The 24,099-nt window shown below is 36.2% G+C and overlaps 1 protein-coding gene across 14 annotated transcripts in view; it reads right to left on the reverse strand.

The window, feature by feature from the left end:
- LOC105226771 (cAMP-dependent protein kinase catalytic subunit 1) overlaps positions 1-24,099 on the reverse strand; it is a 110,734-nt gene that overhangs the window by 30,066 nt on the left and 56,569 nt on the right. Inside the window, exon 3 of one of the 14 annotated variants that reach the window (XM_049445993.1) lies at positions 185-16,606. The exons of the other annotated variants lie outside the window; for them this stretch is intronic. The gene's annotated coding sequence lies outside the window, so the exon portion shown is untranslated. Of the gene's footprint in view, positions 1-184; positions 16,607-24,099 lie in introns of those variants that run through there. 14 annotated transcript variants of the gene reach the window in all.

Genomic DNA, 24,099 nt, shown 5'->3' on the forward strand with positions numbered 1-24,099 from the left:
GTAATTTATGAACATGAATACAATTTAGTTTGTAAGAAAATAATGTTTTATATCGCTGACTTAAACTATTTAAAATTCAAATGAAAATTTTATTAAGTGTGTCAATAAAAAATAATAAAGTACGAGTACAATAAGAAAATAAATTTAATGATTTGTTGTTGTTGTTTTATTGGTATAAAGTAAATGATTTATTGTTGTTGTTTTTTTGGTGTCTTCTGGGTTTTGTTGGGGGGGTTGATGTGACTCGCGCGTTTCGTTCCTTTTAAAACCCCTCCGCGTAGGTATAAAATATATTTTGAATAGGCACGGAATTTGTGAATGTATTCATGAATAAACAATAAGCCACTTATTAGTGAATGTATTCATGAGCCTTTCAACTCATCTAATGGTAAGCAACGAATATTTCAAACAATTGTATACAGAGAAGCAAGTCAAGCCAAGTGTGAGCGATAAGTGATTGTGAGATAGTGATGAGCGATATTTCACTACCGGTGATTTTTTCACTGTGATTGAAAAATCGCAAATCGCAACTGCGATCACTTTTTATAAATAGCAGTTCGCTTCTATGATCTGCGATTGCGATCGCAGTTCGAAACTGTGATCGCAGTTCGAACCAGTGAATTGTGATCGCAGTTCGAAACTGTGATCGCAGTTCGAACCAGTGATTGCGATCGCAGTTCGAACCTGTGATTTACGATAGCAGTTCGAACCTGTGAATTACGATCACAATAGCAAATAGCAGAAAAGTAACAACTTTTTTCAGGGTATTGTATATATCGTATATGCCATTTTTCGTCATAGCGGTTTGAAGTTTTGAGTGTAACGTTCTTATATAAAGCATTTTGTGATGAAAACAAGAATTGTAACTAATTAATTTCAGAAAAAAATGATGGAATAAAAAAATTACGGGTTTTTAATATTTTCCCAAAGATTAGGAAACTCGCGTTAATTATTTGGTCTTGAAAATATTAAAAGCGGGTATTCTAAACAAACAAATTATCAACCACACTAATGGTAATTCCTTCTAAGAAATGTGTGAAACCATCATACCAACATACAAATGAACTATGCAATACGCTCTAAGTGTCAGGTAGTCGAACCGCTCCAATATTTGCAAAAATGTAGTGAAAAGAAAGGCGGAAAACCTACGTAAGTGGTAAGTGGAACAGACCCGGACTTTTATTCGGCCAAACAGTGTCAAATTGGCAGAATCTGCCGCTACAACAACAACAACGACGTTTGAACGTCGACTTAGTTGCGATCGCAATAGCAATATAAAATCACAGTGATTTAAAGATAGCAATCACTGAAATCACAGTGATTTAAAAATCGCAATATCGCTCATCTCTATTGTGAGACATATTCACACTCATTATTACACAAGCAAGCCATGTGATTGTGAGAAGATAATATTTTTAGTGAGAGCAAGTATGAGTGAACATTGGGGGTGATTCATGAATTTGAGAGTATAATCGTAAGCCAAGTATTCACTGCAGATCACTGGTGTGCACTCCAAGCGGTCCGAACGTCGAGCGGTATTATTATTTTTGGGTCTTTTTTCGAAACATTCCAATGGTAAAGTGGGTTTCTACATTAACCTTCAACTGGTGACATGATTTTTGTGTAACTTAACTGGTGACGAGCGGCCTAAGAGGCCGCTGCTTTACATGGTCTATAGCATCGAAACTATATACGATAGCTTACTGCAGTCTTTCAATACATTAAATGAATATATAAAATGATAAAATATAACTACTCAATTGGCTCTAAATGTGATTTTTAATTATTAACTTTCTAATACAATCTATGTAAAAACTAAAATCAGGGGGTGAAATGATGTTTCACTGACTCCGCTCGGCCTGTGAGACCGCTTGTCACCAGTTAAAGGTTAATTCTAAGGGTATAAGGGAACAGAAAGTGCAAAAAAAAAAAAATGAAAAATGATTACCCTACTGACCCCTTAAAATGATCTTGTACGAAAAAATAAACCCTCTCATGCCCGACGCTGCCTATAGGCAACATTGTACTTTTTCGATAACGGCCAAAGCATATGACAAGTATCAACGAAAATTCAATTGTGAGCTTATTGTCTCTGTATCTACACGTCATCACAATTTTTTTTTTTTTTTTTTTAATTTTAAGGTTGCGATTTTTTCATATTAAGGTTGCGATTAAAACATATCTGTTACCCAAATATTTTTTTTAGCATCGCTCATTTTATTCCGGCCATGAGAGTGTTAACTCTGTAAGGCTAATTGCATTTAACGCACTTGCCTTTCGCCTTACGGGGCATCTCGACAGGATAGAATATATAGAATACTAGCTGCATTGCTGTGCCTCTTGCCTGGAGACTCCACATTGCTCATTGCTTACTAGATATAGAATACTATCTAGTTTGCCATATATCGTAAGCTAGAAGCTGTCACTTCAGCAGTTTGACAACGCAGTTTTCATTTCTATGACGATTTCGAAGAAGCAACATATCCCATTTGCACATATGCCGACGGCATTTTCAATTTGGCAATATGAAATTTAGAAGAGCGAGTATTAAGACGGTTGTGTTATATTATAAAAATAAAGTACATTTTCAAAATAACATTTTTTCAAAAAATTAATATTTAGTTTAATATTGTTAATTTACAGAAAAATTATGCAAATTCGGTTGGGAATGAGCGAAGTCTTAAATTTAATAATATCATTTCTCATTTTAAATTAATTATTTTAATAAGTATATAAAATTTATGCCACAATTATTTTTCGGTAATCCAAAAATATGAATTCTTATTTTACCCAGAAATACATTTGTAAACAAGGATCTTTATCCTTTTTTTATTTTCCACATAAAAGATTTCGAACGTGCGCTACATCAGCTACGGCGACAGCATTTCGCAAATGATAAAATAAAATTTTCAAGAGCTCAAAGCATGCGCTACATTAGCTCGAACCTACCTACCCTACGCCTTTGCGCAAATGATTATAGCTATCGCGCCATGGAAGTTTTTTTGGGGAAACTTTAGTATACCATCCCACGATTTCAGGGTTAAAAGCGATATGGTTGAATAGGGCTGATGATCCAGATTAAGAAAATATATAATTGTTGTCGCCGCAAACTTATAGTTTTCGAGATATTTGCATTTAAAGTTGAAAATTTTATCTTGCAAATTCTCTATTTCTAGTAATTATTTATTTCATATTATGCACTTTTTAAGCACTTATACTTCATTACATTGTTTCTACATATTTATTTTTTGGTAATTATTTAGTTATTTGCTTAAAATAAGCATTTTATATTTTACACAATTTTCATTCCATGCACAATAACAAAAGTATTCAGTGTTTACAGATATTAAGTGTTGTCATAATTACACATTTATCAAACGAAAAAGAATGGATATAAAAACTCAAACGCAGAAAACAAATACGATCTGAAATAAATTTTCCATTGTAATAAAAAAGTTTAAGGGCTTATAAGTATGTTTAATCTAATAATTTAATAAAAGGATCATAATGATTATTTGCAATACAACAAAGGTAAAACAAGGTAAACATTAGTCCATTCGCGTCCCACTTCTTTCTGCATTGGTTCGTAAAAAATAACCCTGGCCGATCCAACACCGGGGTGTGTCGGATTTTTTTTTTGAGTAAAACTAATTTTTGCGTTGGCGGCCTTCGGCCGCGCTTCAAAAAAAAAAAATAACCCTGGACGATCGAACACAGGGGTGTGTTAGGTATTTTTTTGAGTAAGACTCCTTTTTGGCGTTGGCGGCCTGCCCGATCAAAAATCATGATGTATGAAGAAAAGGGGCAATTATTTATGTATTTGGGGTATAATCTTATTTTTTATTCATTTTTATTCGTTTGATAAATGTGTATTTATGGCAACACTTATTATCTGTCAACACGGAATACTTTTGTTATTGTGCATGGAATGAAACTTGTGTAAAATATAAAATGCTTATTTTAAGCAAATAACTAAATAATTACTAAAAAAATAAATATGTAGAAACAATGTAATGAAGTATAAGTGCATAATATGAAATAAATAATTACTAGATATCGAGAAATTGCAAGATAAAATTTGCAAAATTTTCAACTTTAAATGCAAATACCTCGAAAACTATAAGTTTGCGGCGGCAACAATTATATATTTTCTTAACCTGGAGCAGCAGCTCTATCCAACCATACCACTTTTAACCCTGAAATCGCGGGATTGTATACTAAAGTCGACCCGTTTTCTTTTTGAAATTTGACAAAATTGCGGAGGTTTAAACAAAAAGTACTGAATATGGCCCTTTCTTCGACAGCTTTTCGTAGAAAAAATAAAAAGATTTGAAATGAAAAAGAAAACAAAAAAACATTCATAAGGAAGTATTGTTCTCTCTAAATTGGAACTACATATCTTCAAAACTCTTCTTTTTAGAGTGGAATCCATTTTGAAAAACACCATTCTGAGAAAAACGCGTTTAAAAATTGACTCGCTCCGTTTTCCACTCTGTTCCCTTTCTACAAGAAACGCTGTAGCGACCGTAATAATTTGAATTTCGATTTAAAAATTTGAGAGAATATTTATTACAGCGTATACTATCCGTTAATGCAACAAATTTACACTGAGACGATCCCTTAAGTGGCATTGCAAAAACTTTGTAAACTCATAAAGCCAACCAGTCGCATAACTGTTATAACTTAAACTGGTGTTTTTATTTTTAATTATACATATATCGTACATGCCTTTGATTGGATCGGTATTGGCTGCATAAATTGGGCAAATAACAATTTTCGGTTGTATTGGTATACTTTAAAGAAAAATGGATTTAAAACAAGTAAGGAAGAGCTAAGTTCGGGTGCAACCGAACATTTTATACTCTTGGAGCTTCAAAGAATCAAATCCAGTGAAATACTTTAAGGTTTGGAACCCGAGGATCGAAATCAAAATAATTTTATATATACATATACTATATATAACTTACACACTGACAGACACATAAGGCTCGTTATAAAGACGAAAATCAATATATGTAATATATGGGAGTTGGGGTAGTATCATTCAGATTATATCTTGTTTTCCAATACCATGCCACATGCTAAAAAACCAAACATATAGAGTTAAGTCAATCGGATATTCGAAAATCGTAATATTAGTTGTATAGAAAATAGGTCAAGTTTTCACTCAAATTTATTTATTTTAGGCAAAAAGATATGGTACACTGTTATGACTTAATCACGTTCACTTATTTTCATTTAGGTAACTGACAGCCGCTGTCTTGTAATTCGCTGAACTATGTCAATGTCGTCGTATATCTCGTACAGCTCATCGTTCCATCGAATGCGATATTCGGCGTGGCCAACGCGCAAAGGACCATAAATCTTTCGCAGAACTTTTCTCTCGAAAACTCGCAACGTCGACTCATCGGTTGTTGTCATCGTCCAAGCCTCTGCGCCATATAGCAGGACGGGAATTATGAGCGACTTGTAGAGTTTGGCTTTTGTTCGTCGAGAGAGGACTTTACTTTCTAATTGCCTACTCAGTACGAAGTAGCACCTGTTGGCAAGAGTAATCCTGCGATGGATTTCCAGGCTGACATTGGTGGTGGTGTTAATGCTGGTTCCTAAATAGACGAAATTATCTACAACCTCAAAGTTATGACTGTCAACAGTGACGTGAGAGCCAAGTCGCGAGTACGACGACTGTTTGTTTGATGACTGGAGATATTTCGTCTTGCCCTCATTCACTGCCAGACCCATTTGCGTTGCTTTTTCTTTCATTGGAGTTGTTGTTTTTACGTGGCGGGTCCCAAACCCAGCGCACAACCCTAAGTAGGGAATATTTCGCCTTCTCACTTTAGCTCGCCTTCAAACGGGTGTTCTTAGGCTACTCAGAGGATACTTGGTCAAAGACCGGAAGTCGTGAGCTGCTTGAGTCATATGTAAAATAATCGTTTCTGGCCACTCCCAAGTGGATGGCGATCAGAGAACTTTCCTCACTTGCGGTGAACTTCTCACATGACTCCATCCTCACACAAATTAATATTATTGTAATATTCACCCTATTATTTTTAACATTACTTTTTTGTACATAACTTTTATCTCTCCTTTTGTCAACATCCTTTTTATTGATATAATTTTAAAATGACCTCTAGGAGAAGTTATAGACCTGACAGAAGGCAACGTTAATCCGGATTAACTGCACACTTCAGGGGAGTATATGTCTCCTAAGTTATAGATGGGACTTCGAAATATTTTCGAAGCTGGAAGGGAAATAGTGACCGAGAAAAGCAGAAAGCGAAAACTTATACGCGCAATTTCTCGGTTTTTCATTTTTACTATTTTTCTTAATTGGCGGACAGGATAGAAAAAAAATAAACGTCACACATAGGAGCATTTTCCTTATAAAAGTGAGAATTACAAACTCCAGCGTTGCTACTCAAAATTTATTTTTTTAGTACCTAAGTAACCGTACTACAATAAACCGATTAAATTATTCACCTTCAGCCCACTATATTGCCACAAAAGTAGTCGGAACCTAGACTTCGTTCAGTACGCACGTCCTTATTTGCGAAACTCCCTCTTGTTCTCGAAATTGCAAGTGGTTTTTTGTGTTGCGTGAAGTGAATTCGTAAAATATTTTTTATGGATTCTGGACAACATGGTATGTATTTAAAATTAATAATATAAAAATTAATTTAGTTAAAGTATTATTTAGTTTTTTTTTCGGGAAAGGAATCAATCAAAAAACTAAAAAAAAAAAATTTCAATTTTTTAGAACTATAACTTATTTTTTTTATTAAACCACAAGTTTACTACTTAATACCATGTTCAGACCGAAAATTTGAAGGGATTAGATTACATTTAAGCCCTTCATTAATCAGCCCCTTTTTCACTTCCATTGGAAAGATGAAAAAAACAGCTGTTTTTGCCATTCAAGAATTCACATCGCTTAATATTTATCAACAGAAAACAATGTCATATATGTAAGGTCGAATAGGACCAAAGTTTATTGACCCGCGTTGCCACTTTACTATAGTATTTTGTAATAAAAGACGTCTTCTTTTAAATATTTTCCATATAATGGAAATAATGGACGCATTTTTTCATTTGGAAAGTCGATTTTCAGTGGAAATTAGATTCATTGTTTAAAAAAAAATTGTTTGTTTACATTTTTTCCCTTTGTAGTGTCTAAATCAGCTGTTATAATGTATTTTTTTCAATGCTGACAAGTAGATGTCTGACAAGTAGATGGCGCAAAATCAGAGTTGCACAGAGAGATTTAGAGTGGGTCAGTTTCAAATCACTTCGATGAAGTGGTTATGAACTGTCATTTTTGTATGGCGAAATCTTGATAAATTTATAGGATTGGTAGGATAAACGACTCAACAGCCGAAATCGTGTGATTCAAGTGTCGGTCTGAACATGGTATAACATATATATAAGCTAAAACATTTTCTCCCCTTTTAAAAAAAAAAGCACGTTGAATTAAGATGGTTACTTGCATAAAATGAGTACTAGTTTATTTATTTACAGGTGGTATATAGATGGTATAAGGGGCTCTATCGGAGCCGGTGAGCCGGTGTGAAAATTGGAAAATGGAGTATACATACTAGGGTCTTCGAAAAGATTTTTTGAATTTTTTTTTTCAACTCTTACGCCCTCAAATGTTAGTGATTGGAAAACAAAAAATCCTCTCTCAAGCCAGGCGCTGTAGCTTAACTCTAGGGGGTTGCTATTTTTTTTTTTTTTTTTTGGTTCCCCATTTAACATAGGAATTTTCGTTTTTTCATTCAAACTAAAATTTCATCAACTAATTTTCGTTGCTCAGAAATATCCATCACATATTCATACAATTGGCTTTTCAAACCTTAAATATTACCGCAAAAAAGTTTTAGGGAAAAATTAACTGACGCTTTATTTGATGAAGCTACTGAAGAAGTTACGGACATTGAAGGCCGCAAATTTATGTGGCACATAGCACAAATTTCAAATTTCTTGATTTTTAATTTATAAAATTTCTCCATTTCTTCTCTTTGTTTAAAATGTTTTTAACTTTTATAGCAGCTGATAATTTGCAAACCAATGAGGCAAATAATACAATGGCGTTTTAGTGTTGCATCGCTATACATTTTGTTAGTGTAAAAGCAAAAATATGCTCGCTAATTTGCAATTGCAAAGATGCAAGACCATTTGCACCAGATTCTGAATTGCCCTATTATTAAAGAATATGAATGCACATCCGAGATGCATCGGGCAATTGCTTCCCAAAAGCAGAATATCAAAGATTTCGTTTCCGAAAAATTTGTGATTGATGTTTAAATATACATATAACTATAAACGCTAAAAATTTCGCTTTAATCAATTATTTCTTTCCCTCCCAAAAAAATTTTCAGAAAAATTCGATTAATCAGGTTCTAATTTGTAGGTGGCAGACGGCATCTCGTAAGCAGCTGATTGCCATTTTTGTAATATTTTCAATGAAAATGGATAAAAGATAAACATTGCGGTTGTTTGCCGATCAATTTTTACAAAACCATTTTATATTACAAAAACACGTACCAACACGTTATTTTTAAAATTGCATCATAACACAAAAGTTCTTGTTTTATTAGATTAGATAAAATATGGATAAAATGCGAGATAGCAACGGAGTTATGTTCACTAACTCTGGAATTAATCTGGATTAACGATGGATGGAGTCATGTGTAGAAGTTCACGCAAGTGAGGAAAGTTCTCTGATCGCCATTCACTTGGGAGTGGCCAGAAACGATTCTTTTACAGATGACTCAAGCAGCTCACGACTTCCGGTCTTTGACCAAGCATCCTCTGGGTAGCCTAAGAACATCCGTTCGAAGGTGAGTTAGAGTGAGAAGGCGAAACATCCCCTGCATAGGGTTGTGCGCATTTTTGGTACCCGCCACGTAAATAAACACCCCCCATGAAAAACCACCAACAGCCTCGGATGAGAAGAAACAACTGGTGCGCTGTTGTTGACTCGGCTATAAGGGCGTAAGCGGTGTCTACGCCAGTAAAGAAGAAGAACGCTGTCGTCTGTCAATGTTATTAGAATTAAACAGCATCATACGTACATTTGCACTCCCCAAGGCTCACTTTGCATTTGCATAATAAAGATAATCCACGGGGATGGGGTTCTTCGCGAGAACAACTCAAAAACTCTCATTAAGTACTCTCATTTACAATTTATTTACCTTTATATATAGTTATATATTAAGCAGTATCAATTAATTTACATTTTCATGCAAATATATGTATATCAAATATCTCCCTTCCTTTTTTGCTCTTTATTCAATGCTCTACAGAATATGTTACAGACCATCCAGACGGCAACTTCATAATACCCCCCTCTTAGAAGCCCTTTTCCTTATTTGCGAAGAACTCGGACAGCCACTTTTCACAAGCCTCTTTTGAGTTCAACTGTACACCAACAAGGGCGTTCGAAATGGACAAGAAGAGGTGGTAATCACTTGGCGCTATGTCCGGGCTATATGGTGAATGCGATATAACCTCCCATCCGAGCTCCCGTAGCTTCTGACGAGTCATCAACGAAGTGTGTGGTCTGGCGTTGCCCTGGTGGAACACTACACCCTTCCTGTTGGCCAATTCTGGACACTTCTGGTCGATCGCCTGCTTCAAGCGGGCAGTTGTTCACAGTAGATGGTAGAATTAAGCGTCTGGCCATATTGGGCCAGCTCATTGTGGATGATTTCCTTCCAATCCCACCAAACACACATGTATGTGATCCATTTTTCGTCGCCAGTCACTATCGATTTTGTTCCGTTAGTAGCATATCGCATGCGTTGATTCGGTCCAGAAGGCTTTTTTGCGTCAAATCATGCGGCACCCAAGAATCAAGCTTTTTTGTGTATCCAGCTTTCTGCAGATGGTTAAAAATGATTTGGTGACTAACTCCCATCTTCTGGGCGATGTCAGAAGATGCCACATGCCGGTCTAACTCGATGTTTTCCATGATTTGATCGGTATTCGTCGTCACAGGTCTTCCGTCGGCTGGCTTATCCATGGTTTGTTTTCACTCCCTCTGAATCGTCAAAACCATTCCCCCGCAGTTCCGAAGCGATAGAGTACCATCCCCCAAAACACCATTAATCTCACAGAACGTTTCTCTAGCGGATTTGGCTTTAACGAAGGAAAACTTTAAAAGAGCGCGAATTTCGGCGTTAGTGAACTTCATGTTTACACGTCTTTCAAAGATGTATAGTATTGCCAAATACGAGCTCTGTAGCGCTTTATACATAGCCGCGAAATTCAAAAGACAAAAAGGCGGAAGGGAGATATTTGCATATACATAATTTTAAAATATAAAATCGTGTTTAATTTATACATTTTCTCTTTTGTGAAAACGTAAAAGGTCACCTCAAAAAAGAAAAAAAACATCTTCGCCGTTTTGGACAGACCAGAGCATTCCACTACAAAAAGCATCATTACAAAAGGTATTTATAAAACAACATTTCAACAACAAAATTGTATATTCAACTGCAACAACTAAACACCAACAAGAAGAAGAAAAAGCAGCTGAAATATAAATATTGCAACAACACTGCACGGAAATACTTTTTATAACACTGTACAAAAAGCCATAGTCACAATGGACACCTTAGATATTAATGCTAAATTTAAACTTATTTCTACTAATCTTTCTAGTATACTACCATATGATGGTAATGAAAATCTTTACTAGGATTTATAGAACGAATTGATTCTATGACACCAATTTTATATCGGTATTCTGCTTGTCACGATTGTCTCATGACTCTAATTGTCACAATCGTAATTTAGTTCCATTTTAAATTATCTAAAATCTCAAAGTTTTAAGGTTACAAATGCAATTAATAAGCTTAAATGGAAGACTAAAGAACCGCTAGATATGTTTTTTAGTAGTATTTGATGCTACCGAAGACATTAAGAAAATTCACCAGATCAAAACCATTCTTAGTACCGTTATCAAAATTGAGCCTATTAAAGCATCTAAATTAATTTCACAGCGCAAAAACTGCCAAGCTTTTGGACATACAAAAAACTTCTGTGGTAAGCCATCGAGGTGTGTGCAATGTGGAGGCAAACATCCTACTATTGAATGCAGAAAGACCCTGCTAAATGTTGCAACTGCGGCGATTCTCATCCTGCAAGAACTGCAAAAACTTAGAGATAAAAAGAATGGTAATTCAGTTGAGGAGAATGCCAATGCTCCGACGAACAAACCCGTTGTGAACACAGAATTAAAATCCCTTCCTTCCGTTTCTAAAGTTTCATTTGCGCAAATAGCTAAACAAGGCCATACATTCAAAAAAGTAGTCCGTTATCCCAAATCTTGGATAAACTAAATGAGCAAGAGAAACTATTTAAGTACTTTAATCAGCGGCTCAAAGCTCTTGAGTACCACCTATAATTTATTGATGAATAGTAACTTTTTGAGAATAATGCTATGGAACGTTAATGGTCTTTAAAAAAGTAAAAATGAATTAGAAGTTATTCTACACGACAGAAATATTGATATACTACTGTGTCCAAAAATAGGGTGACATTTGAATTTCAACTGCGCGTGTCGAATGATTTGTAGACTTATTTTTTTTTTAGGATGGTAGTACTGTCAGTCACATTTATGTGAAAATATTCATTAGTGTTTGAGATACGTGTCGTTTTGTGAGCTGCTAAAAGTGAGTTTTTCGTTTTTTGCGATGTCGAAATTTGTTGAGCAAAGAATTTGCATTAAATTTTGTTTACGGAATCAATGTTCTGCTGCGGATACGTTGAAGATGGTGCAGAAAGCCTTTGGTGATAAGGCTATGTCTAAAAAAAATGTTTACAAGTGGTATAGTGAGTTCCAAGCCGGCCGTGAACGTGTCGAAGACGAAGATCAACCTCAACCGACGAAGCTCACGTTCAACAAATCAAAGATTTGGTGTTGAAAAACCGTCGATTAACAATTAGAGACTTTGCTGATGAAGTTGGCATATCGAAAGGCTCAGCCAATACCATTTTGAAGAATGTCTTGGGCCTCTACCGCGTCAAATCTCGACTGGTACCGAAAACATTGAATTTTTTGGAAAAAAGGCGTCGCGTTGAAGTGTGTGAAACGATGCTTTCCGACTACGAGGGTGCCACGAAATGCATTATAACTGGCGATGAGACTTGGATCTATGCTTACGCCCCCGAAACAACCCATCAATCGAGCGAATATCGTGCCAAAAGAAAGCCGAGACCAAAAAAATCACGCCAAAGTCGCTCAAAAATCAAGGTCATGTTGACTGTTTTCTTCGATTATCGTGGTGTTGTGCATTATGAATTCCTTCCAACCGGTCAAACAGTCAACAAGGAATATTATTTGAACGTTATGCGTCGTTTGCGTCGTATTCACCTGATCTGGCGCCGTGCGACTTCTGCCTGTTCACCAAGTTCAAAAGACCGCCCCGGGGACACCATTTTTATACGATAGAGGAGATCAAGTCGCAGCGAAGACGGAACTGAAGGCCATCCCGGAAAGTGACTACAACCAGTGTTTCGAAGATTGGAAAATCCATTGGCATAAGTGCATTGCATCGAGAGGGGATTACTTTGAAGGGGATGAAATTAATTTGGAAGAATAAATAAAGAATTTTCAAAATAAATACAATGTCACCTTATTTTTTGGGCACAATCTATTATCTGAAACGCATTTTACAAATCAATCATTTTTTAAATTTAAAAATTATGAATTATATCACACACCACACCCGGCAAACTCAGCACGAGGAGGGAGCGCTATAGTTATCAAAAGCAATATTGAACATGGAGGATGGGGTCATGTGTAGAAGTTCACGCAAGTGAGGAAAGTTCTCTGATCGCCATTCACTTGGGAGTGGTCAGAAACGATTCTTTTACATATGGCTCAAGCAGCTCACGACTTCCGGTCTTTGGCCAAGTAGCCTCTGGGTAGCCTAAGAACATCCGTTTTAAGGCGAGCTAAAGTGAGAAGGCGAAACATCCCCTACATAGGGTTGTGCGCTAGGTTTGGGACCCGCCACGTAAAAAAAAACACCCAATGAAAACTTCGGCTATAATCGCGTAAGCGGTGTCTACGCCAATTAAGAAGAAGAAATAAAGAAATTCAAGCTACAACAATTTCATTAAATTGCACAATCACCCATTGTATCTTATTGCTCTGTATAGTCCACCTAGACATAATATAAAAATAGAAACTTATATGAATTTATTAAAAAAATATGACGGAAGGTACATCATTGGTGGCGACTTTAACGCAAAACACACCAATTGGGATCTGGTTGGACTACAACCAAGCAGTTGGATACAATTTTGTTTCTACAGGAAGACCCACTTATTGGCCTACAGATAGTCAGAAATTGCCAGACCTTCTGGACTTCTTTATAATCAATAAAATACCGAAACTCAATTTATGTATAAAAGATTGCTCAGACCTAAGCTCTGACCATTCTCCAGTGCTACTAACTCTGTATGAAAAGCCTATTATTTCGGCCGCCAAGCCGACGTTATGTAATAAATACACTAATTGGTATACATTTAAAAATATATTGAATAAAGTCGACCGAAAGCTTAAGCACATATTGACTGGTATTGAGCTGGACTGTGAGGTTGAAGATTTCACAAAAATAATTCAAAACGCTGCGTGGAAGAAAGTATCCATAAAAAGCGCTAGCTTCGACGGAGATGGCTCTCTGCTCTCAAAACTGAGCTTAATAAATGTACAGCAAAACTAAGGGCACAAATTAAAGAGTTTAAAAATGTTTCATTCAAAACTTATCTAGCTAAACTCACAGCTGATAAATCCACCGACTATTCACTCTGGAAAGCTGAAAGAAATATTAATAAACAAATAAAACATGTAGCACCATTAAAACTAAACGAAACTGCATGGGCCAAAACGAATGAACAGAAAGCTGCCGTATTTGCAAATTATTTGAGAAACACATTTACGCTGTCGATGGGTATGAGATAAACTGTGAAAATAGTTGGATGGATCCACACATCGGCAGTTCTCCTGTTACTATTAAAGAAATTAAAAATCATATCGGAAACACAGGACTCAAAAGGACTATGGGCCAATTAGCAAAGCCTCACGAACTGAGGCTTAGACAGCACGTTAATGAGGAAGCCTCCGGACTCATCGAAACTGCTGGGGGAAAAATCCAGTTGAAACGCAAGAATTCTCCCGATCTAGTAAGACAACAGTAGCAGCAAATGTATTTCTTAACATTTAGCTTTTAAGTATCTCTTCTACTTATTTAGACCAGAATTGTTGTTAGTATTTTATTTTTATATACTAGGTACAATGTAAAATAATAATAAAAAAAGATATCCGCTTCTGTTGTATATTTATGGAGTCCAATCGTATTTTCTTATAGAAATTATTAGCTACACTCTCTAATATGCGTTTTTGTTAACGAGTTTATTCTTGCTTATTCATCGTTGGTATATCGCGTTGTAACAAACTAACAATTGTTGCATGGTAGTTGCCGCAGATTGTGAGGTCTCCTTTTTTATGGATTGGGCATAGCACACTTAAATTCCAATCGTTGGGCATGCTTTCATCCGATCATATTTTACAAAGCTGATGCATGCTCGTTATCGGTTCTTCGCCGCCGTGTTTGAATAGCTCGGCCGTCAATCCATCGGCCCCCGCCACTTTGTTGTTCTTCAGGTGGGTAATTGCTATTTGAACTTTTCCATGGTGGGGCAATGGAACGTCTGCTCCATCGTCATCGATAGGGGAATCGGGTTCGCCTTCTCCTGGTGTTGTGCGTACACTGCCATTCAGCAGGCTGGAGAAGTGTTCCCTCCATAATTTAAGTATGCTCTGAGCATCGGTCACTAGATCACCTTTGGGGGTTCTAGAAGAGTTTGCTCCGATCATGAAACTTGTTAGCCGCCGCATCTTTTCGTAGAATTTATCCATCTATCCAATCCCGCACGTGTTGTGGTCAATCTTAACGTTGTGAGGTAAGCAGTATGTTTTCTCTCTGCTGTGACACGGCACTCCCCATCGTACCAGCTGTTCTTTTGCATTTTCCAAAGCCCAATGGTTGCGGTTGGTACGTAGGGAAATTGAAATGCTGTCGATCAGCCTCAAGCCATTTCTTTGCTCACCCTGGCGTTGAAGGCGCCATGCACGATTTTGACATCGTGGGGGAACAGCTCTCATAGGCTCCAAGCGCTCATAGAAGCCATCTTTGGTCACATCGTCCATGCCTTCCGTCCGGGAACTTCGCTTTAAATGGCAGTATTCTTTATATGACCACTGTAGTAAATGCTACAAGCACTATCGCATTTCTTGGACGGCGGTGATGTCTGCATTCCAGGTGCATGCCCTTAAATCGTTATCTTTAATGCGTTTGCCATGGTGGTCATCAATAGGGGGGTTTATTTTCCGAGGCTGTTGGTAATTTTTCATTGGGGCGGTTTTTACTCGGCGGGTCCTAAATCCAGCGCACAAACCTGTGGAGGGGATTTTCCCCTTTTCACTGTAGTTCGCCTTTAGCGGATGTTCTATGGTTACCCAGAGGATACTTGGTCAAGGACCGGCAGTCGTGCCTGAGCCATATGTAAAGGAATAGTGTCTGGCTACTCGCAAGTGATTTTTTTATGGAAACGTAATTAATGATGGTTTTATATTTCAATCAAATTGCAACTAGTGATAAATTTAAACTAACAAGCAATATTTTTCTCAATGTATGAAGTAAAACAATAAAAACTGTAATAACAAGCTTTTCTTAAACTAAATTTTACAACTAAATATAATGATATTTTATATTTTCTTAGATTCGTAATAGATCATGAAACGTTGTCCTTTTAGTCTTCGCCTGCTATTTCTAGTATCTCCTAGTTGTCGGGATTCAGTGTTTACATGATTTTGTAACCTTTGTGCATGTTTCGATGCTGTTTCTCGAATGACTTAAGGAACAATTTTTAAATGAATCACGATGTAGATTCGAAATGCGTATGTACCACGGAGCATTTACACTTTTTCGCAGAACTTTGTTTTGGAATCGTTGCACCGAATCTATGTATAAAGGGGCAGCGCATCCCCATAGTTGTATTCCATATGTCCAAATAGATTTAAATGTTTGAATGTAGTCTAGGATTTTATTTGATTTCTTCCCGATGAACCAGTTTATTTTTTGGTATTTTTTTGTATATGCCCCTTCCAATTCAACTTTGCATCCAACGTCATACCAAGATATTTCATCGAGGTGGAGTTCTAGATTACTTCATTTCCAATATGTTAGGGGATGTACTGGTCCTATGGTCCTTTGCGCATTGGCCACGGCGAATACCGCATTCGATGGAACGATAAGCTGTACGAGATATACGACGACATTGACATAGTACAGCGAATTAAAAGACAGCGGCTACGCTGGCTAGGTCATGTTGTCCGGATGGACGAAAACGCTCTGAAAGTATTCGACGCAGTACCCGCCGGAGGCAGCAGAGGAAGAGGAAGACCTCCACTCCGTTGGAAGGACCAAGTGGAGAAGGACCAGGCTTCGCTTGGAATATCCAATTGGCGCCATGTAGCGAAAAGAAGAGACTGGCGCTGTTGTTAACTCGGCTATAATCGCGTAAGAGGTGTCTACGCCAGTGAAAAAGAAGAAGAAGAAGGGGATGTACGTAAAACTTTTGTTAGTGAAGTTTATATGGAAAGACTTCAACTCGTTTAAAGTAATGTAACATTTCTGTGTCTATTCTACAATTTGATTTAGCGAAGATTGTATTATTTCTTTGATATAGCTTTAAAATAATCTCTATAATTAAGTACTCTTATTTGTAATTTATTTACCGTTATATATTTCATATTGATATTCTTATTTATTACTCATATTGTCGTTTCTGTTTTGGACTTGAAAGGAGAAAGGCATAATTTTAAGCAGTGTCAATTAATTTATAAATTCATACAAATACCAAGTTGTTCAATAAGTTTTGTTGTTCGATAAGAGAGGACGTTATTACTCACACCCAAGAATGATAGAAAAGAGATTATGCATTGCGCAGGTCCGTCATACTTGAAAAATTTAAACAAACAACTGCTTACGTCACACGGCGCAGTAAAAAATTTGACAGCCATAAATTCGTGGTACCAATCAATGTGAATATAGAAACAATTTATTTTACCCGTGTAATTTTGTATTTAAATAACAAAATGAAGTGTGTAGTGAAAAACTGTGTCAATGATAGAAGAAATAAAAATGTGAAGAAAACATTTTTTATGTTTCCGAAAGATAAAGGGCAGCACAAAAAGTGGATTCAATTTTGTAGAAATAATCAAACATTTAAGCCGAAAACATGGCGTATTTGCATGGACCACTTCAACGATGAAGACATTATTGGAAACGGGATGTACGAAATGGGTAAATTGATAAATCAGCTTTGTTTTAAATTTTAATTTTAAACTTTTCATAGGCCTTGCCGCAAAAAGGACTTTGAAACCAGGAGCTATTCCCTCTCGCTATAACGTTGAAGCTAGTGAAAATGAGCAGCGAGCCACCAGAGCTAAGCGCAGGGATAATAAGAAAATAGTGACTTCATTGTTGATAAATGTTGACCAACCTCAAAAAGTGCGAGTACAGTGTATACCTGCTGAAGATTTTAACGTGACTGAGGATTGTGCAGACCTTTCAATGGAAAATAGTTTGAATGAATTGTGCACTGAAGATGCTGCTATTAAAGAAAGTTCAGGCCAAGGAGACAAAATAAAAATGCTAGAGAAAAAAGTGTAAGTGATCTCGAATGTTCTTTGAAATTCGAAAACTTAATGCCAATATTGCGAAACTCAATTATCAAAAGAAACGTAAAATAAGCAAATTTAAGAAATAAATGTATAGATTATATAAATAACTTTTAATATGACTAAAATGTACCTAAAAATATTTAAAAAGAAAAAAAAAACTAAATAATCTGCGTTGATTCATATTCAAATAAAAAACACAAGCAGAATAAAATAAAAGACATTATAAAATCTAAATTATTTAATTTAAATATTTCTTTTAATTTTAAGTTTATGTTAAATATTCAAATTGATCCATAATTGGAATTATTTTCATATTTAACTTGCACTGTGATTTTTGTAAATGAGTTAATTTTTCCATTTTTTGTTTGGTGCGTATTTTAATAGAACAATTAATAATAATATTTATATTGCAAAATAATAATTAATAAATTAATAAAAATCCAAAATCTCGCGGACCTTCAATATTTTATTTCATTTTTATAAACCAAACACCAATCAATTATTATTAACAAGCAATATTTACTTGGTACTCAAGCTATTTCAAGCTATTTTAAGCCGTGTGACGTAGATGCGCAGAACGAAAAATTTTTGGTCTCTCGTCTGCGCAATCTTGTACTCTATCATTCTTGACTCACACCCAATTTTTTTTTGTTTGTTGCTTTGTATGTGAAGTTTCAGTGCAATCTGTCAATTATTTTTTTTTTTTACAAGTCATCAAGTGTGGCCGTGTCGCAGTATTTCACCCCTATCACGCATTTCGACTTGGATTGAAATTTTCTCCGTTTGGCGACTTTGGTATCATGCGTTCCGTTCCCGTTCAGTTCAACTTCGAAATTTACGATTCTGCCTATCATGCATTTCGATCGTAGCTCCGTTTTGCTAAGTTGCAATTTTGTTGGCGGAGAACTTTTTGTGTTTTTATTTTGCTGCGAAAATTTTATTATTTGCGTGATTTTTTTCAATTTTCTAAAATTGTAAGTAAAACTTGTATTTAAAAGTTGCAAAAGACACGATATTTCCAGTTTTAGTGATGTTTTTTGATATGCTTTCAGGTCAAAAATAAAACCACCAGAGCAATATGGAAAATTGGCAGATATGATGGAGAGTAAGCTAGATATAGCCAACGGTTTCCACCAGCGTCCTAAAGATATGCAGGCTTTTTGGAAAGAGGAAGCATCAAATTTACTTGCCGTCGTTTCTTCCGCAAACGTATCTAGGACATACTTGAATGCGTCCTTATACAGACGAAAGTTTTTTTGAATCTAAATAAGTAAACAAATTGTAAGAAAAATGTCTACTTTCACGTGCAATTACTTAAAGCCCGTCATTCATCTGGAAGGATCGCACATATCTCGTAATCTTCTCCTCTCAATTCTCACCCCAGCATTCTGAGGTGCGCTGCTCTCCTCCTCAACCAGTAATATCGCCGCGGATAAAGACTCCATAGTTACGTTTAATAAAAATAATAACAATATAAAAATTTTACTTTTATTTATTTTCTTTGAACAACAGTAATTTTGTATTTTTGCTTTATGTTCCAGTTTCACATATTTCAAAGCAAACAGCTGATTTCGAAAGAGTTATAGCTCTTCCTCTTCTTCTTTCAATCCAATTGCAACGCATGATACCTAATTTCGACTCCGGCGGAGCGTAGAGCGGGAACGTAATCGAAATGCATGATAGGGGTGTTTTTTGCAATGGAAGAAATTGAATATCGGCAGTGATAAAATTCTTATTTTTGGAAGGTGTAAAACCAAAAGAAATTCACGAACGAATGTTAATGATTTTTCACCTACAATTAGATCAATAGAAAGAAGGGTTGCTGAATTTAAACGTGTTCAAGCCTTGAAGACGATCAACGTGAAGGACGCCCAAAAAGCGCTTTGACACGAGAAATCATAGCCGAAATACATATTGACTGAGAAAGCTTTACTAGAGGCTCTACACATCTCATTAGGCAGTGTGAGCCATATTTTTAGTGAAATTTTGGGTTTTAGAAATCTGTATACACAATGGGTGCCGCATTCGCTAACAATGGAACAAAAACACATTCGAATGCGACTTTTTCAGCAACATTTGGAACGTTTTAAAAAGGATGAAGTGCGTCGATTTATCACTATGGCTTAGACTTGGGTCTCATGATCCTGAATCAAAACAATAGGCTAAAGAGTGGAGTAAACCTGGTTGTTCGGCTTCGATACGAGACCGGAAATCGACCAAGAAAGTCATAGCATCAGTTCGACTTCCATTTGTTTCCAGAACTAAAAAAATTTATGCGTTTTTCATCAAACGAAGAGATCGCAACGGCTGTTGAAGCGTATTTTGGAGACCTTTCGTATTCTCACTTCAACGATGGGATCCACAGATTGAAGGATCATTGGAGCAAGTGTATTAATGTTCAGGAAGATTATACTGAATAATAAAGTATATATTAGTGTGAAACATAAAATTGTGTTTTTCTTATCAAACGACAAAACTTATCGAACAACCTGGTACATATATGTGACCTGGTCTACGGAAAGGGGGCTTAGGTGTCAAAAAATTAATTTTCACTTTTTAGTTGATTCGGATGGAAGATGAGATGCTCTTCCACGTTTCCCAGAAAACTAGTTTTCGCGCGTTAGCTCTCTTTTCGTAGACCAGTCACATATATTAAATAGTCGAAAAGTCTATCTAATCTCTTTGTCAATAGATGTATTTGCAGTTGTATATCTACAGTGGTACTAATCATATTGTGTCGTACCATATAGTGTTGGAAAGGTGAGATTTTAAGTTTCATTTAACTAAAATAAATTGAATTCGAGGAAGTTGAAAAAACCAATGGTTCGCTAGCTTCCGTTCTGGAAAGATGTGAAAGATTGACACTGATGAAAGTTCTACACTGATGGAATAATGTCTCTTGCGGAAAAATGGCAAAAAGTAATCGTGTCGGTAGTGGTGCTGTGTCGGTAGTGGTGATTAAGAGTTTTGTTATTGTAGCTTAAGTGGTTTATATATTTATTTAGTTACTTAAGTCTATGAACATTAATTCTTACAGATTAATAGAAAGTTAAAACAAATAGATAACTTAAACTAAAACATAGAACTAAGGGCGCTAATGAAGGAATCCTTAGAGTGAGAAAAATCAAGAAGAACTTTCTCGGAAATTGAGTTAAACTCACGCATAGCACGTTTGAGAAGAGCAAAATCCGCATATTTGGTATTCTCTTTTTTGAGATAACGCTGAGAAGTATTGAAATAAATTTTTTCCTAGTAAATAAGGACAGTTAATACCTCTATTACACTAAAATAAATGAAAGGCAGAGAACGGACCGGTTTAAGAGATGTATGTATATACATTAAACTAATTTTGGTGCGGGCCACGTCCACTTTTTCGAAATTTATATCCCATAGGTGCCTTTTGATTTTTCCAGAATAAAATTACAGTTATTATAATTTAGGACCTAGTTAGGACACTTTATAGATTTTCGCTTCATTGCGTTTTGTGGGCGTGGTAGTAGTCCTATAATGCCCATCTACGAAATCGTCCTTATTGTTTTGTAAAGGAACACATGAGCTATATATGTATATTTCAACAACATGTTGCAAAAGTATGGTTACGAGAAAGTTTTGTCCGGGTTAACTCCTAAATTACTGAACCGATTTGAGCAAAATTTAGTATTTTGTTCCCAGTTTGATTCTTTTGAAGAGAGTGTTCAAAGGGTACGGACGTGTTATTTAACTCGCTCCGTGAATTCAATCTTTACAAAAACAATAATGAGTGCTTCGCAGCCTCATCAGCAAGGCCGTAGGCATTCCTTAAATGCCTACTTCAGCTTTGTCGACCCAACAACAACCACAACTACTGGAAATAAAAAGTGATCGCGGCGATCAGCTGAAAAGGAATCGAAGCAAAGAACGCAGCCAGCAGTAGCAGCCGAAAACAACAATCGGGCAATAACAAATGCCCTGACACCAACCAGCCTGCAGGTACCAACAAACGAGCAGGCAACGAAGAAAATCACAAGGCAAGGTGAGAGTGTACCAACAAAAAAAAGCCCGTCTGTACAAACAGGCATTGACCGCTACGTCAATATAAAGAGGAAATTAAGTCCTTCTAAATCAGCGGTCAATCCTAAAAAATTTCAAGGCAGCACACCAAATAAAAATAAAACGGAAGTTTTAAATGGCAACAGATTTGCCATACTAAGCAATGGTTCAGACGACGATGCGAAGGGTACCACCACAGTCGTTAATGCCAAACCACCTCCGATATATTTGCGCGAGCGTAGCAGAAATACTCTTGTTGCGAATTTAAGTGAAATTGTTGGCACTAACAATTTTCATATAGTGCCTTTGAAAAAAGGCAATATAGACGAAACAAAAATTCAGTCCTACACTGAAAAAAGTTTCATGGAAATCGTTAAATTTTTGTCGAATAAAAACAAAAATTATTATTCGTATCAACTGAAGAGCTCTAAGGGCCTAGTTGTTGTATTCAAGGGTATAGAGTCCGCCGTAGACTCTAGTGAAGTGAAAGAAGCATTGGAGGAATGTGGTTTTGGAATTAAAACAGTTGTAAATATATTTAATAGAAACAAAGTACCACAGCCAATGTTTAAAATTGAATTGTTGCCGAATTCGAATCAACTAAAAAAAATGAGACTCATCCTATATACAATCTGAAATATTTGCTGCATCGTAGAGTAACTGTGGAAGAACCACATAAAAGAAATGGTCCGGTACAATGTACTAACTGCCAAGAATATGGGCATACTAAATCATATTGCACTCTACGCAGTGTTTGTGTGGTATGTGGTGATTTACATCCCACTTCGAAATGCACCCTTAAGAAAGAAGAATTAAATAAAAAATGCAGCAATTGTGGAGGAAATCACACTGCTAACTACAGGGGTTGTCCTGTATATAAAGATTTGAAATCGAAGTTGTCACAGGGCATTCAAGCACGTCGTAACCAAATGTTACAAACACCCCGTAATGAAATTATAGCAACCTCAGAGAAAAGTTCAAATCCTATTACTTCTATCAATAATAATATGCAAGGAAGCTATGCAAATGTGGTGAAAAGCAACACTGTGCAAATGCAACTGCCGCAAAATCCTCCAAATGGAGGTATTGAAACTATGATTATAAATCTTACACAGTGTATGACACAATTTATGTCTACCATGCAAAACATGATCCAAGATTTAATAAAATCACAAAATCAAATGCTGCAAAATTTATTAAGTAAAAAATGAGCTTACTAAATATCTGTATATGGAATGCCAACGGTGTTAACCAACATAAATTAGAGATTATCAGATTTCTGTCTGAAAAGAATATTGATGTAATGCTTATATCAGAAACTCATTTAACAAATAAAAATAATTTCTATCTTCCGAGATTTAGAGTCTATGTCACAAATCATCAAATAATTTTCCGGCAAAAGAGACAAAGTCGTCTCTTTTAGAGCTCAAACCTATTGGGTTCCTTAAAAACATTTTTTTAAGAGTCAGAAATTTCTTATGGTATGTGGTGAGCATTTGTACAACTCTGGTGTGTGAAACTATCGGAATAGATGACTTTTTGAACGTATTTTCAACCTTTTTTGCAACTATTTCTGTAACCTCTTTACTCCGAGGTTCATAGTTGTCGCCTCGGAGTCGCCCTATACCAAATCTTTCAAACTGATAACACAAAAGAACATCCTGTTACCTAGTTAACTGGGACTCAGAGAGATTGTACGGATATATACCAAACACAGGACATTTCTGTCTAAATTTAAATTTAGATACAGACATTTTGAGTTCTGTGTTTTGTTGAGAGAATATAAGTGATAGCACCTGGTGAAATCAACGACAAGAGTGAAGGAACTCGATGAAAAAATATTTATGTGGGGACCAGTCCGAACGTGTCGTATGGCGCAGGGAAATGAATGTAAGTGATAGAACTCGGCGAAATCACCGACAAGAGTGAAGGAACTCGATGAAAAAATATTTGTGTGGAGACCTATCCGAACGTGTCCTTTGGCGTAGGTGAATGAATGTGAGTGATAGCACTCGGCGAAATCAACGTCAAGAAGTGTGGCCGCAAGCCGATTTTCACCTTGCGCTGTGGCGCGCCGCCTTTTCGCTCGTATCTCGGGAACGGTTCGTCCTACGGCTATGATCACATATACCATTTCGGTAGCAAATGACGTGACAAATAACTTTTGTTTCATACATTTTGCCATGAGATGCGTATTTCAGGTGCTAGGTAGACAATTTCACGATTTTAGGCGAATTTCCGAAATTTCAAGGCCGAGGTTCGGGTTGAAGATGCAATCCGATCTCAAAACAAAAAGTTGCATTGGAATC

Source organism: Bactrocera dorsalis, chromosome 1, assembly GCF_023373825.1.
Source record: "Bactrocera dorsalis isolate Fly_Bdor chromosome 1, ASM2337382v1, whole genome shotgun sequence".
Classification (NCBI taxonomy): domain Eukaryota; kingdom Metazoa; phylum Arthropoda; class Insecta; order Diptera; family Tephritidae; genus Bactrocera; species Bactrocera dorsalis.